We start from the raw sequence: 15,063 nt of genomic DNA on the forward strand, positions 1-15,063 counted from the left end.
AACTTAATTACTAAGGTTATAACTATCTTACAAGCTAAGATTAAATTACGGAAGGATGATAGTATAGCACAGGTAAGGAAACGTATAGAAAGGTTAGAGAAAAGGGTACCCGAAATAATTGGATGTGATATCTTCCTGTTGGAGAGGGAAACTGTGATTCAGTCCGACAATGCAAACAATTCTTGGTCGGAATCTTCTCTGTTCTTCCCTCGATGGATCACTCAGCCGCTGTCCTTCTCTTCTCCCCGAATGAATCTTGTCCAAGATGTCCGTCTGCTCGCTTCCTCGTCTACTTCGAGAATGAGTCCCCCCGTTTACCTCGGGGCCTACACTCCCTTCCTGGCCTCGTTCTCGTAATGGTGTTGCCCCCTCCAACAAACAGGAAGTGAAGGATGGAAAAATCCAGAAAAGAGAAGACAAAGAACACAAAGAAGAATCTTGAACACTAGAGTTACGGCTAGCGCGTATACAATAATATGGCGTTTCGCCACAAAACAACTTAAAACTGGAACGGCTAACACTATTGCTATTGACTCAAAATATTGCTCATATTCCATAAACCATATGAAAATGACTGACTAATCTGAATTGAAAACTTTCAAGCCTAAAGAAACAACAAAAATAAGTTCTATAGCTACAACCAACAGACTGCTGAAAATCTATCATAAAACTAGCCCGATAGATTTTCGGCAGTCTGTTGGTTGTAGCTGCATAAAACTAGCCCGATAGATTTTCGGCAGTCTGTTGGTTGTAGCTATATTATATATCGGGTTGGAGATGTTTGTATATAAAAATAAGTTCTATATCTATTAATACAATTTCGTCTATGTTTAATATACACTCCATCATTCATGTCTTTATTCCTATATATCTGAATTTTTTATATTTTTATTGAAATATCGCACTGACTGAACTGAAATAACCTTTTCAGTTTAGTCAGTGCGATATTATAACAATTCGAGAAATCCTTAGAATATCTAGATTTAGAAGACAGAATTATTCTTACGTATTCATTTAGAATTAGCTATAATTTATGTTTAAAATTTAAACAATATTAGTAAAAATTAATTAAATTACTTTTTAGTTTACTAGATTTTGGTGAAACTTACCAAAAGCAAATGGCCAAAATCCTCATGTTGGATCTATCTACTCTGCATCCTATTATCAGATGTGATTAATTTTAGCTATATATACTTTACAAGAGTTGTTTTTGATGTGGTGTTTACGAAAATAAGAGAGAAAATATCATAAATCTATCCAAAAATTCAAAATAATTCTGAAATTCAAAACCTTCATGTTGGATCTATTTACTCTATGGCCTACTTTTGGATGTTATTAATTTCAGCTTTATATACTTTACAGCAATTTTTTTTGATGTAGTGTTTACGAAAATAAGAGAAAAAATATCATAAATCCATCCAAAAATTCAACATAATTCTGAAATTCAATACTGTCATGTTGGATCTGTTTACTCTGCAATCTATTTTGGATGTGATTAATTTCAGTGGTCACTAGGTGCTGAAATATGGAATCCAAAAAATACAAAGTGTCCAAGCAAGGATAAGTTATTTACAGTTACAACTAGCATTTCCTGTGCTGGAACCTACTTGATAGTACATGCAACTGAAGATAAAATAAACTAATATCAGAATGCGCTTCATTTCTTATTCAAAAAATATTTGAATCAAGCACTGGGCACCTGAAACAGATACAGAAATTGAGGTTGGGGGACTTGCTGATAGAAACAGTCTCACCTCAACAATCAGCAAAACTTTTGGCAACAAAGTCCCTGGGAGACATGGAAGTCTTCAATCATCACATGGGGTGATATCTGAGACCAACCTGATATCTGAAGATGAATCAGATATATAGATTGGCCTGTCAGATCAAGGTGTCACTGCTGTCCGACGCATTTTCATTCGTTGAAATGGTAAGTTGGTACCTACAAAACATCTTATATTGACATTTAACTAACCGACATTGCTATCTTCTGTTGGGGCAGGATATCTTTGTTGCCCAGTTCACCCATACATTCCAAATCCACTGTGTTTCTTTAAATGTCAGCGGTATGGACACTTACAAAGATTATGCCAAGGAAAAAAGCATTCTCTCAGTGTGGAAAAGAAGATTGCGAGAGTACTGAATGTACAGGTACCCCATGCAGCATAAACTGCAATGATGTTCATCTTGCCTACTCACCTGCCTACTCATCCTGCCTACTCACGGAAATGCCCTACATGGCAGAGAGAAAAATTCAGAAGGTGAAAACTGTTAATAATATACCTTACCCAGAGGCATGTCGAATAGTCACTTCAAGTGCACCAGTAAAACAGAAGACATTTGCTGCTGTTTTGTAATCCACAAAGACGTGTGGGATTCAAACAGATATTTTTGTTTCACCAAATGAATCTTTTACTTGCCATGCAAAATGTTTGCTGATACCATCTACTCAAACATCGGGAAAAAAGAGTATAAAAAACAAAAACAGCCTTACCTAAAACACGGGTAATAAGAAGAAATGTCGTTTCTACAAAGGCCAACAAGAACTCGCTAAAATGAAAAGTGAAAGAGGTTCTTTCTAAATCTAAAAAATCAGAGACTCAGTATATGAGTGAGTTCTCTGACATCTGATGTGAAAAGAATAATGTGGAGGAGACACAACCAACCTCACCTTCAAAAGGAAAATCATCTCTGAAATTAAAGAGAGATACTTTCACAAAGGATGCCGCTTCAAACACAATGGATTACAAAATAATCCAATGGAACTGTCATGGTTTCCACAACTTTTCTGATATTAAACACTTGACATCATCTACACCCATGGTGCGCAAACTTTTTTCGACTGCGACCCCTTTTGTAGAGAGAAAATTTTTGGCGACCCCTAGAGATAAATGTTCACAAATACAATGTATATTTCACGCATTTCTTTCGTTTCATCGAATAAAAACATCATCATATCTGACTCATATTAATCTTATTTATAATTTTAAGAAAATACTTTTTGTATAACATAAAAATCAGTAAATTGCCCTTTAATGAGATGTATGTGGCTGCAAGTTTCTAATTATCTCATCGATGTTTGGATGTATGTTGCTAATTGCAATTCGCATATCATCTTCAGGGTTTAAACGTGAGCGGTATTTAGTTTTTATTGAAACTAGTTTGCTAAATCCAGTTTCACATAAATACGTTGATGCAAATTGTATTAAAACCCTGATGGCATTCTTGCATAAAACGGGATATTGTTTTTCCATGGATAGCCAAAATTTTTGGCAAGGCTGAGTCTTAAATTGATTTCGAAGAGTATAATCACTAATTAAGTCTATCAGTTGCTCTTTCTCACTAATTTGAAGATTTGAACTGCATATGTCGTAGGAAAATGCAGTTTTTCCAGTTCTTCTCGAAAATTTTTCAATGTGATTGGAAATGATGTTTTTAAATGTACCGTATTTTTCGCCGTATAAGACGCACTTTTTCTCTCCAAAATCGGGGGGAAAAAAGTGCCTGCGTCTTATATGGCGAATACAAAAGCCCACCATGGCCCTCCGCTGCCCCTCCACTTCTGCATACATACATAACCGCAGGAATACTCGCCCACTCCGTTCCCTTCCACCTCTTGGCGCCGTCTGATACCAGGAAGCTCCGCTCTGCCTCGCACTGTATTTGGACGGTCTTTGCCTCGCGCTGCGATTGGCTGGGCGAAGAGGCACGTGCCTTCGCTATCTCCCGCGCTGGCTTTGTGCACTTTTTAGAGTCTCGTAAGCCAGCACGGGAGCGGGTGAAGGCACTCGTGGATTAGTCTAGAATCTGACTGCGTGGATCTGTCCTTCCTCATTTCTGATAGCAGCAAAGAAGAGGAATTCTTGGGGTTAGAATAAAAACATGACAGCCTTATTTTTGTTACTTTCACTGTTTGCTGACTGTTTATGATAGTAAAGATAAGCTCTTAGTATGTTACATGGTTGACATAAAATTTTTCTTAACTGCTGTTAACTTTATACAGTTGATATAAAATATTTTACTACAGAATTTGGTTCATAATCTTTTTTTTTCTGAATTTGCCTCCTTTAAAATTGGGTGCGTCTTATATGCCGGTGCGTCTTATACGGCGAAAAATACGGTAAATATATCTATATTATTTTCCTTGATAAAATCATCAAAGCAAGGGAACATGTCGGTGTTGTTTTTATTCAGTTCAGTTTGCCAGAGACTAAGTTTATTCTTAAAAGCTTGAATTTTACTGGCTGAAGTTATGATAGTTGAATTTTCACCCTGCAAGCTGAAATTTAAGTTGTTAAGTTTTTCGAAAATATCAACTAAATAGCTCAGCTTCCTTATCCAAACTTCATTGATATAATAACTTGCCAATCTATGTTTTTTTTTGATTAAAAACATGTACACTTCATTTCTCAAATCAAATATCCGTCGTAGTATTTTCCCACGTGAAAGCCATCTGACTTCGGTGTGTAACAGTAATCTCTCATACGTTGAGCCCATCTCATTGCAAAGTATTGAAAAGAGACGGCTGTTGAGGCTGTTGCATTTAATGTATTTATAGTTAATTGAACTAACAGCGTCTTGTAATATGTTGTGCAACTCTTCATCCATATCTTTTGCAACAAGAGCTCGCCAATGAATCATACAGTGATTAAATATCATATGAGGCACCACTTTCTGAATTAAGCCTCTGAGCCCTTTATTCGAACCTGTTAATGCTGCAGCACCATCAGTACAAACTGCAACACAGTTTGCCCAGGTAAGGGACTTCGCTTCAAAATATTCATTTATTACTTCGAATATTTTTTCTCCAGTTGTTTTTCCTTCCAAACTTTTGCAACATAAAACTGTTTCTGTTATATCTTCATTAAAAATAAACCTAACGTAAATAATTAGTTGTGACAGTTTAGTAATATCGGTAGTCTTGTCCAGTTGTAAAGCAAATACAGATGAATTTTGTATGCGTTTTATGACTTCTGACTCGATATTTCATGACATTTCGGAAATCCGCCGAGACACGGTATCTCTTGATAATGGTATTGTTTTTAGTTCATTTCCATACTTATCGCCATGCATAATTGATGTCATCTTGGTTGCTGCAGGAAGGATAAGGGATTCTCCAATTGTATGGGGTTTTATTGTTTTTCCTATTAGATAAGAAACTTCTAAAGAAGCTCGTAATGCTTTCTGACGTATTGTTGTAAATTTCTTTAAATGTGCACTTTGAATTTTCAGATTTTCAGCTCGTCTTTGAAAAAAATCAGCATGTTTATTTTGAAGTTCTTTATGTTTAGTTTCCAGGTGCCTTTTTAATTTAGCTGGTTTCATGCTCTCATTTGCTAATTTTTCGTTGCAAATGACACATATCGGGCGTTCTTCATCACCAACAACACAAAATGTAAAACCATACTTAATAAATTCCTCATCGTATTTTTGTATTTTTTTAGATAGGGCATTTAGTTCAGTATTTTGCGACTCATCAGTATTTGTTCGTTTGTTAGCTGAAGATGTACCTGGTGTACGTATTACCCATTTATCCATTATGAAGATAGGGGTTAAATTTTTTAAACTAAAACAAATAATATATTTTTTTTTATCATTTTTTTTCGAGAAATTCAATAAAATTAACAGAGATCTTTCTCTAATGATAGTACATACCTGATAACAAAGAGTAGTAAAGCCCGATAAAAGTATACAAAATCATAATTACACAACATCACATGAAAAAACTCGAGGAGAAACTAAAACAATTGCAGGCCAACTGCTACATGCTACAACTTTACATGGAAACGCGCAGTAAAACATTCAGCGATAATTTTTGGTTGTATGGTTGGATTGTGGCTTTGTTCCTTTGTTTGGCTTGGTATGCTTAACCGGTCAGCAGTGAGTGACGACTATAGTCGTCCAAGGTCAACGAGGTCGATCGCCAGAAAGTAGCCTAAAGCTAAAACAGAAAATAAATTAGGTAAAAAATAATTACTGTAGCATTTAGAAAACACTTTACTCTACCAGACATGAAATAGTACAAAATCTTATATCGAAAAACAAATGAGTAATAATAATTCAAAAAAAATTTTAAAATTTTTGACCTTTCCTTCCACAACCAGGTGTAGAAACCTGTCTTAATGCTTCACTTATCTTATTTCTTCTTTTATGGCTTGGTTGGTCTTGGCTTGGTACGCATGTCTACAAGATGACTACCACAGCCCTTGATTACCACTCCATCTTGTACGGCACGCATGCTTAGTGCGCACCGTTCGACACAGTACGTATAACATCAATATGTCGAACAAATAGGCGCTTTTTAGTATAACTGGCGAATTACCGTGAAGAGTGCGCCATCTACCGGATTGAAAAACTTGCGTCTTCACACTTTACATACATTACGCATTACGGTAAAAGAAAGAGTGGACAGCATGAAATTGCAATTAAACAGTGAGTGATGGCGCTTCTCTTTATATGTACACTGTATGGTATGCAGCATGCAGACATAATGCATTTCATAAAAGTTTGGCAACCCCAAAAAACTTCTGGCGACCCCCACAGAGGTTGCGACCCACTGATCTACACAATCTGTCTATGTGGACTCCAGGAAACCCATCTAAAACCTGGAGAAAATATTTTTTCAAAAGGATTCGATCTCTAATGCATTGATGATGATAGTCACAACTATGCCACTGGAGGTGTGACTATACTTATTTTAAGTCACATTCCATCCTTACTGGTACAAATGTGGGAGTTTGGAATGTAAGAGACAAGGTATTCCAACAAATTTCAATAAACGAACAGTTTATTACAAACAGAATTAACAACCAAGATACTGATGCTTGTCAGAGACAAAACTACATAGATAGGTACAATCGGTCTCTGCTCTCGTTCAGGTTCTTACAGGAAATTATTATCGCGTGATCGTATTTTAAAAACTAACTTATAACTAACTTAACCTAATACTACACTAGTAAGAAAAAAGAAGAAAGAAGGAAGATAGGTTTACCGGTAGCTAGCACAAGGGTCCTGATCGGGTTGGTTGATAACTATAGGGTATATAATCCGATGTTGACTGATAAAATATTAGTCGACATCGGATTATATACCATTTCTTGTATGGTAGTCTTCACTGGGATTGATGTATATATTCGGCTCTCATCGGAACAAGTCCCGAATCCTTTTCTGGTCTCCTTTCCACTTGGTCCTCTCGGCCTTTTTCTTTGTTGACAAGTTCCAACGAACGATACCGACGATTCGTCGTACACCTCTTCTCTCGGTGTCCAAAGCCAAACTGTTTTCCTTTCTCACCCCTTTGTCTACACTCACCCACCCCACGGGCAAGACCCCTCCCTGTCCTCGTTGGCAAAACCACCAATCAGGACCCACGAAGTTCCCGCTTCTGTCGGGTGACCGGAAATGGTTATTAGTGGAAAGAAGAAGAAGGAAAGGAAAGAACAAAGGAATTCTAAATATAAATACTATAGCTATTCATACAAAATGGCGGACAGCCACATATGCCCTCATCAGGGGAGCTCAAACTCCACAGTGGAGTTTGTAATAGTCCACTCTCTTTTTTCTGAGGTTGTATTTGCTTTGATCTGAGTCCTGTCGTTCATCATTTGGAGTTGGCCTATCTTCCTGATGTACAGGTTCTCTGATTTGATTCGGGGATGCACTGCGTTGTTGGTAACTTCGTATTATGTCACCTTCATTCTCCTCTTCGTCATCTTTGGACAGGTCGAGGTTATTCTCTCAGTTGGTCCTATTTGGTATATGATTTCGATACACAGTATGTGAGAAATATGGCTTAAGTCTATCGAAGTGGATCACAAATGTCCTATCGTTTGAAGTATCTGCTAACTCTGCGGTTACAGGACCTAGGATCCGGGTGATACGAAAAGGTCCTAAGTATTTTGGGGAGAACTTGCCAAATTTCCTACCACGATGCTATCGCAAAACCCATACTCTTTGACCTACTTCAAACTTCCGTGCCTTCCTCTGTAAGTTGCATCTTTTCCTATTATCCAGATTTTGGCGGCTACTCTTTGAATATGCCTGATTCCGAAGTACAGTTAATCTTACCATTATCTCCTTTCTAAGGTCAGAAATGCTTGTAGTTGTTTGTGTCCCTGTGGGAAACACTTCGGGTATCTGAGGATCGAACTAAAAAAGGAGGAACACAGGGGATTCACCGATCGATGAATGGGTTGCGTTGTTATAGGAAAAAGCCGCCTGAGCAATATACTGATCCCAATCTTGATTCTTACCTTTCGATAACCGGGCTATTATTCTGCGGATCGATTTATTAAATCTTTCACACACTGAATTCGCACACGGGCGGTAAGCAGTGGTGACTTTGCGTGTAATACCTAAGGTCTCACATAATTCATTGAATTGTGGAGTTTCGTTGCGACAAGTACAATGTCCCGCGAGCGGAGAAGTACAAAATAAATACACGTCAGATTCCTTTTTAACACAAAGATATTTATTGTCGCTTCGAACAGGTTCGTTTTTCTTCAGATCCCAACACTACAATGATTTCTGTACATACCGGCGTTAAAATTCGATCTAACAAACAGCGGATTAATTGAGAGTTACAACTATACGCGAGGCAAAAAAACTTATAACTAATTCTTACACTACTTACAACTAAAGAAGGAAGAAGAGAGTAGAAAAATAATAAAGTATAAGAGGGAGATGGAAATACCCGGGATTTTGAGTTCGAAATCTTGGGTGGAACACCACGTGGATCTTTCCGTGGAACGTTGTTTCTCGTCCTTCCTTTATGTCTTTTCGTGCGATTCTTTCGATGACTTCCTTTAAAGTTCTATTATAGGAATTTCTTCCTATCGATTCGCTGGCTCCTCGTAGCTTCCAATCGTTTTACACTCAATCTGAAGCTATACCACTTCTCCGTCCTTATTCTGCGGACTTCGAGCCCAGACTTCTCCTTTTAGCCTCGTAGTTTCCGATCGTCTTACAAGCGATCCGGAGCACTACCTTCTCTCGTCAGTTCTCGTCAAGAGCTCGACCTGGACTGCCTTTCTTCCCTTGTTCTTTTTGCCTTAGGGTCCCACTTCACCCTTTGTTCCACTCCCATTTCTTGGGATTGTTAATCCCACCCAAGGGGAAAAGGTTGGAAAGGAAGGTTCTAGAAAAGTAAGAAATAAAGGAACAAAGAAACTTAAAACTAACTAAAATTAATATATATTTTATACAATTTTATGGCCGACGGCCACATATGCCCCCTCCTTTAGAGTTAAACACCATGATGTAACTTATGGTAGTTTATCCGCTTCCTCCGCAAATTATATCGGGATTGTGTTTCGACGTTATCCTCGGTTACATTACTTTTTCCCGCTTCATTGTCCTCGTCTCTTCTTATTTGGGTTGCAGACGAATCAGGTACTGCATTTCTTAGGTGAGCCCACATCCTTACATGATCATCCCCTTCTTCATCCTCCATACCGTCTAATTCATTATCTGCGTCTTCTTTCTGGAGGGGTTGCCGAACACGTCTTCTATGTTCCTTATAGATCGGGGAGTAGCATTTTTTGATACGATCTGTATGCACAATTAATTTGTCTCCCTTCCTGTTGCCAACCAACTCCACCGTGACGGGCCCAATAACACGGGTTATCCTATAAGGTCCCAAATATTTCGGTGAGAATTTTCCCATACCTTTTCTCTTTCCTTTACGCAAAAGCCACACCTTCTGGCCTTCCTCCCATGTCTCGCACTTTCTATCCTTATTTATCCTTTCCCTATTTCGCTTATTACGCTGCCTTCCTAACCTATATGCCGCATCCCTTATCGCATTTAATTTTTTTACAAACATCCAACCCTGATTCCTGTCGTCATCGTAAATCGGGAACTCGCCCGGAAATGCACTAGGGAAACGTGGATCGAGACTGTAAAGTAAGAACGCCGGGGACTCGTTCGTCGCAGAGTGAGTGGAGTTATTATAAGCAAAGAGTGCTTGATTGACAAACTCATCCCAATCATGTTCACCCCCTCTTGATATGCGTGCGATGATCCCGCATATGGTTTTATTAAATCGCTCACACACAGAATTGGAGCATGGGCGGTATGCAGTTGTTATGTTTCGCTTTATTGAAAGTGCATCACATACCTCTTTGAAAATACTCGATGTAAAATTTGCCCCCCGGTCAGATACGATTACATCGGGACACCCATAACGGCATATAAATTTTTCAAATATGGCTTCAGCTATGACTTGGGCCGATTGATTGGGGATGGGGATTGCCTCGGCATAACGTGTAAAAAGGTCAATGATCGTGAAGATATACCTATTACCTTTATGAGATATAGGGAGTGGGCCGATGATATAGATTGCGACTTTTTTAAAGGGGAATTCCGCAGTTTCCGTCTCCTGGAATGGGGCTCGCCCCCTATGCAGATTGTGCCTTTGACACGTTTCGCAGCCCTTGATTATTCGCTTAATGCGAACTTTTATGTCTCTGATATAATAGTACTTATCAACCAAGTCGTATGTCTTTTCTGCACCAAGATGACCTGACATTGGGGAACTGTGGATCGACCAAATTACACGATCCGCCGCTTCCTCCCCCACGCAAACGCGTATTCTATTTCCGAGTCCCATCCTTCCCGGTTTCACATGCATCAACACATCATCCTCCAGTGTGAATTCGGGCTGAATACCCCCGATTATTCCGCATGGTCGCTGTCGCTGCAACTCCCGATTATTACGCATACGCTTAAAGAACTCGTCCTTAGATTGAGATTCGACTATTTTCTCCCAAAGTTCTCTATTCTCTACTATAGTACAGCACAGCTTATCACTACGTTCCTTTTGATCGCGACTCATGCGCGATAATGCGTCTGCAACATCATTATGCCGACCCTTCACGTGTGTTATCTTTATATTATAATTAGCTAACTCTGTTGACCACCTCATAAGCCTCTTGTTATGATTTTTCATATTCTTTATAAAAATTAACGGTTTATGATCGGTATGCAATTCAATGGGGTGATCCAAAACTAGCGGTTTAAAATGTCGCAATGACAGTACCATCGCCAAGCACTCTTTTTCGACTGTTGAGTAATTTTCCTCCGCGCTACTGAACCGTCGGCTGAAATACCCCACTGGGCAAAGACCCTTATCTTTCATTTGACCCAACATCGCACCAGCGCATTTTTCCGACGCGTCCGTATACAGGTGGAAAGGGGAGCTAAAATCGGGATGACGTAGTAAAGGGGGTCTAGACAGTATGTTTTTGAATTTTTCAAAGCTATCTCTGCATGCCGCGTCCCATACAAATTTCTTGTTCTTCCTGGTCAAATTAGTGAGGGGCAGTGCACGGTTGGAAAACCTAGGTATAAAACTCCTAAAATAACCAATCATACCTAAGAAGCTCCGCACGCCTTTTATATCAGCTGGCGGCTTCACTTCACGAATGGCCTTCACGTTATCATCATCGGGAAGTACTCCTTTTTTGTTAATAACGTGACCGAGATATTTGACTTCACTACAAATAAAACGACTTTTCGTGGGGTGTAGTTTGAGATTCTTGCTGTGAAGGGTACCTATGACTTCGTCTAGTAAGGTTATATGATCGCTCAATGACTTAGAAAATAAAACAATGTCATCCTGAAATATATAGCAATTAATTCCCACGAACCGGGCTAACACTCTGGACATTACAGCTTGAAAAAAACGGCCGCTGTTCTTAGCCCCTTGTGGGAGGCGACACATCTGAAACTTTCCCCATGGGGTTGAGAATGCGTAAACATGTCTCACAGAGGGGTCTAATGCTATTTGAAAGTAACCAGACTTCAGGTCCAAGACCGAGAAGTACTTGCTCCCGTGAAACTTACTCAAAATTTCATCTATACGGGATATAGGAAATTCTTGGGGGGCGGTTAGGTCATTAACGCGTCTTAGATCTAGAGTCATGCGGATTTCCCCACTCTGCTTCTCAACAATATGAATCGGCGAGTTCCACGCCGAGGAGCTTTCCTCTATAATACCTGCTCTTAGATAAGATTTCGTTAATTCTTTTAGTCTGGGTAGGTAACACTCAGGGATTCGGTATTGGCGAGTGCTTATGGGCTTAGTTTGGTCCACGATTGGACTATGTAGTTCGCCCGTCATTCCCGTTAGATCATCGACCGAACTTGCGAAGCACCCGGGGTATTTCCTAAAGATTTTATAAACGAGCTCCCTCTCTTCCGAACTTAGGCTATCTAATCCCTTAACTTCGATGGGGGTTACGTCCAGACACTCATCGTGATGGTATATATCTTGGGTCCCATGAGCTGAACTCCGTTTTACCGATGTGCTAACCCCTTCAATAATCTCAGGCAATCTGTTTACAACGTCCATCCCCAGTATGCTGTCGTATCCCATGTGATCAGGTAGCCGCATGCACGCAACCGATACTTCCCCCATCTGACCTTTGTATCTAAATTCCATCCTTAGGCTTTTCTCACATTTAGTGATACTTCCGTTGATTCCTCTTATACCAACACTCTCATCTTCCGGTATGGCTCTAACTACCATCTCCCTCGGGATTCTATTTATGGACCTTAAATCTATTATTGATTTTTCAGCGCCCGTATCGATCAAGAATGAAAACTTAATGCTTTCCATCTCGGCTTTGACAAACGGAAGACCCTTCTGCGATATTGTTATTTCGTTGGCCAGACTGACTGACATATGAGGAGCGTTATGCTGGCCCTTAATACGCTCCTTACTCAGTTTAAATGAACATTTTGTCCGCCTTGGGCACCTTCTAGCGAAGTGCCCCATCTCCCCGCATGCATAGCATCTCTTACTGTCCCCTTTTGGTTCTTGTTCCTTCTTTTCTAATAACTTATCCATCGCCTTGGTCAAGGTCTCGATCCTCCTTTCTAATTCTACTATTCTCTCGTCACGTTTTTCCTTCTCTGCCCTCTTGACCTCACGCTCCCCGACCATGATCTCTACATTCTCCTCAATCGCCGCGTTGACCACCCTCCGATCGAATCGGCCACTGCATTCGATTTTGATCAACTCCTCCGCCTCAGCAACGCCAAAAGCCTCATCCAACGTCTTCGGGGCCTTCCTCATCACATTCATCCTTGTATTCCCCCTCAGCCCTTTAATAAACCGATCAAGGATCATGTCATTCCGCATTAGGTTAATTTTGTCGTTGTCCTTCGTAAGACGGGCGAGCAAAGTTCTAGTGCGGATCGAAAAATCTGTCACTGATTCATCCCCCCCTTGCTTCAGGGTTAACAATTGATCTATGATATCCTTATCTCTAGCCCCTCTTTTGTCAAAGCATTTTATTAGGTCCCTCTTTATCTCACAATATCACCCAGGATACTGCTCTAACAAACAAAGAAAGGTCGTTAGAGGTTCTCCTTTTAGCCTTGCCTGCAGCACAGCCACCTTAACCTCGTCATCCCAATTTGCGAGCCGCGCTATGGTTTCTATTGTCTGAAAGAACTGGTTAATATTCACACTATCGTTTTGGGACCCGGAGAACGTGGGAATCATCCCAAGAAAGCCCGTCACAACAAGTGGTGGGTTGGGATGAACACTCTCTCCCGAGTTTGAAGAACTACCCACTACATTACTAGTAGCCATTACCAAGAAATTATATAAACACAAAAAAAGGAGACACCACAGGGGTAACACAAATTATACACTAGTATGCTTTACGAGGTAGTACACTATACAAAACGATGACCCGTACAGCCTTTTACAGTTGGGATCCTGTCGCGGACGCCATTGTGGTGTTTCGTTGCGACAAGTACAATGTCCCGCGAGCGGAGAAGTACAAAATAAATACACGTTAGATTCCTTTTTAACACACAGATATTTATTGTCGCTTCGAACAGGTTCGTTTTTCTTCAGATCCCAACACTACAATGATTTCTGTACATACCGGCGTTAAAATTCGATCTAACAAACAGCGGATTAATTGAGAGTTACAACTATACGCGAGGCAAAAAAACTTATAACTAATTCTTACACTACTTACAACTAAAGAAGGAAGAAGAGAGTAGAAAAATAATAAAGTATAAGAGGGAGATGGAAATACCCGGGATTTTGAGTTCGAAATCTTGGGTGGAACACCACGTGGATCTTTCCGTGGAACGTTGTTTCTCGTCCTTCCTTTATGTCTTTTCGTGCGATTCTTTCGATGACTTCCTTTAAAGTTCTATTATAGGAATTTCTTCCTATCGATTCGCTGGCTCCTCGTAGCTTCCAATCGTTTTACACTCAATCTGAAGCTATACCACTTCTCCGTCCTTATTCTGCGGACTTCGAGCCCAGACTTCTCCTTTTAGCCTCGTAGTTTCCGATCGTCTTACAAGCGATCCGGAGCACTACCTTCTCTCGTCAGTTCTCGTCAAGAGCTCGACCTGGACTGCCTTTCTTCCCTTGTTCTTTTTGCCTTAGGGTCCCACTTCACCCTTTGTTCCACTCCCATTTCTTGGGATTGTTAATCCCACCCAAGGGAAAAAGGTTGGAAAGGAAGGTTCTAGAAAAGTAAGAAATAAAGGAACAAAGAAACTTAAAACTAACTAAAATTAATATATATTTTATACAATTTTATGGCTGACGGCCACAGAATAATGTGGATGTGAAATTTGCCCCCCTGTCAGAGATGATCACTTCGGGACACCCATAACGGCATACAATACGTTCGAATATAACATCAGCGATGACCTTTGGTGTTTGATTCCGAAGAGGGATAACCTCCGCATATTTTGTGAAAATATCGATAACCGATAAGATGTACTTGTTTCCGCTTTGGGTTACAGTTAAGGGACCTATAATGTCTATAGCTAATGTTTGGAAAGGGAAGCTCGCTATCTTCGTCTCTTGGAACGGCTCTTTTCCCCGATGGAGATTGAATCGCTGGCAAGTTTTGCAACCTTTTATAATGGATTTTGCTATAGCATAAAGGTTTTTTACATGATAATGCCTGTCAACCAACTGACCCGTCTTTTCAGCACCTAAGTGCCCTCCCATGCAGGACTCATGGAAGGCCCTAACTACCTCCCTACTCATACTTTTGCCCACACAAACGTGCTTCTACC

The 15,063-nt window shown here is 40.0% G+C and overlaps 1 pseudogene; it reads right to left on the minus strand.

Annotated features, from left to right (window-relative positions):
* Positions 1-4,101: 4,101 nt before the first annotated feature.
* Positions 4,102-5,640, minus strand: LOC111622631 (annotated as a pseudogene).
* Positions 5,641-15,063: the final 9,423 nt, after the last annotated feature.

The sequence above is a fragment of the Centruroides sculpturatus genome, unplaced genomic scaffold (assembly GCF_000671375.1).
Source record: "Centruroides sculpturatus isolate CEXI.00-Female unplaced genomic scaffold, Cexi_2.0 scaffold106, whole genome shotgun sequence".
Lineage (NCBI taxonomy): Eukaryota > Metazoa > Arthropoda > Arachnida > Scorpiones > Buthidae > Centruroides > Centruroides sculpturatus.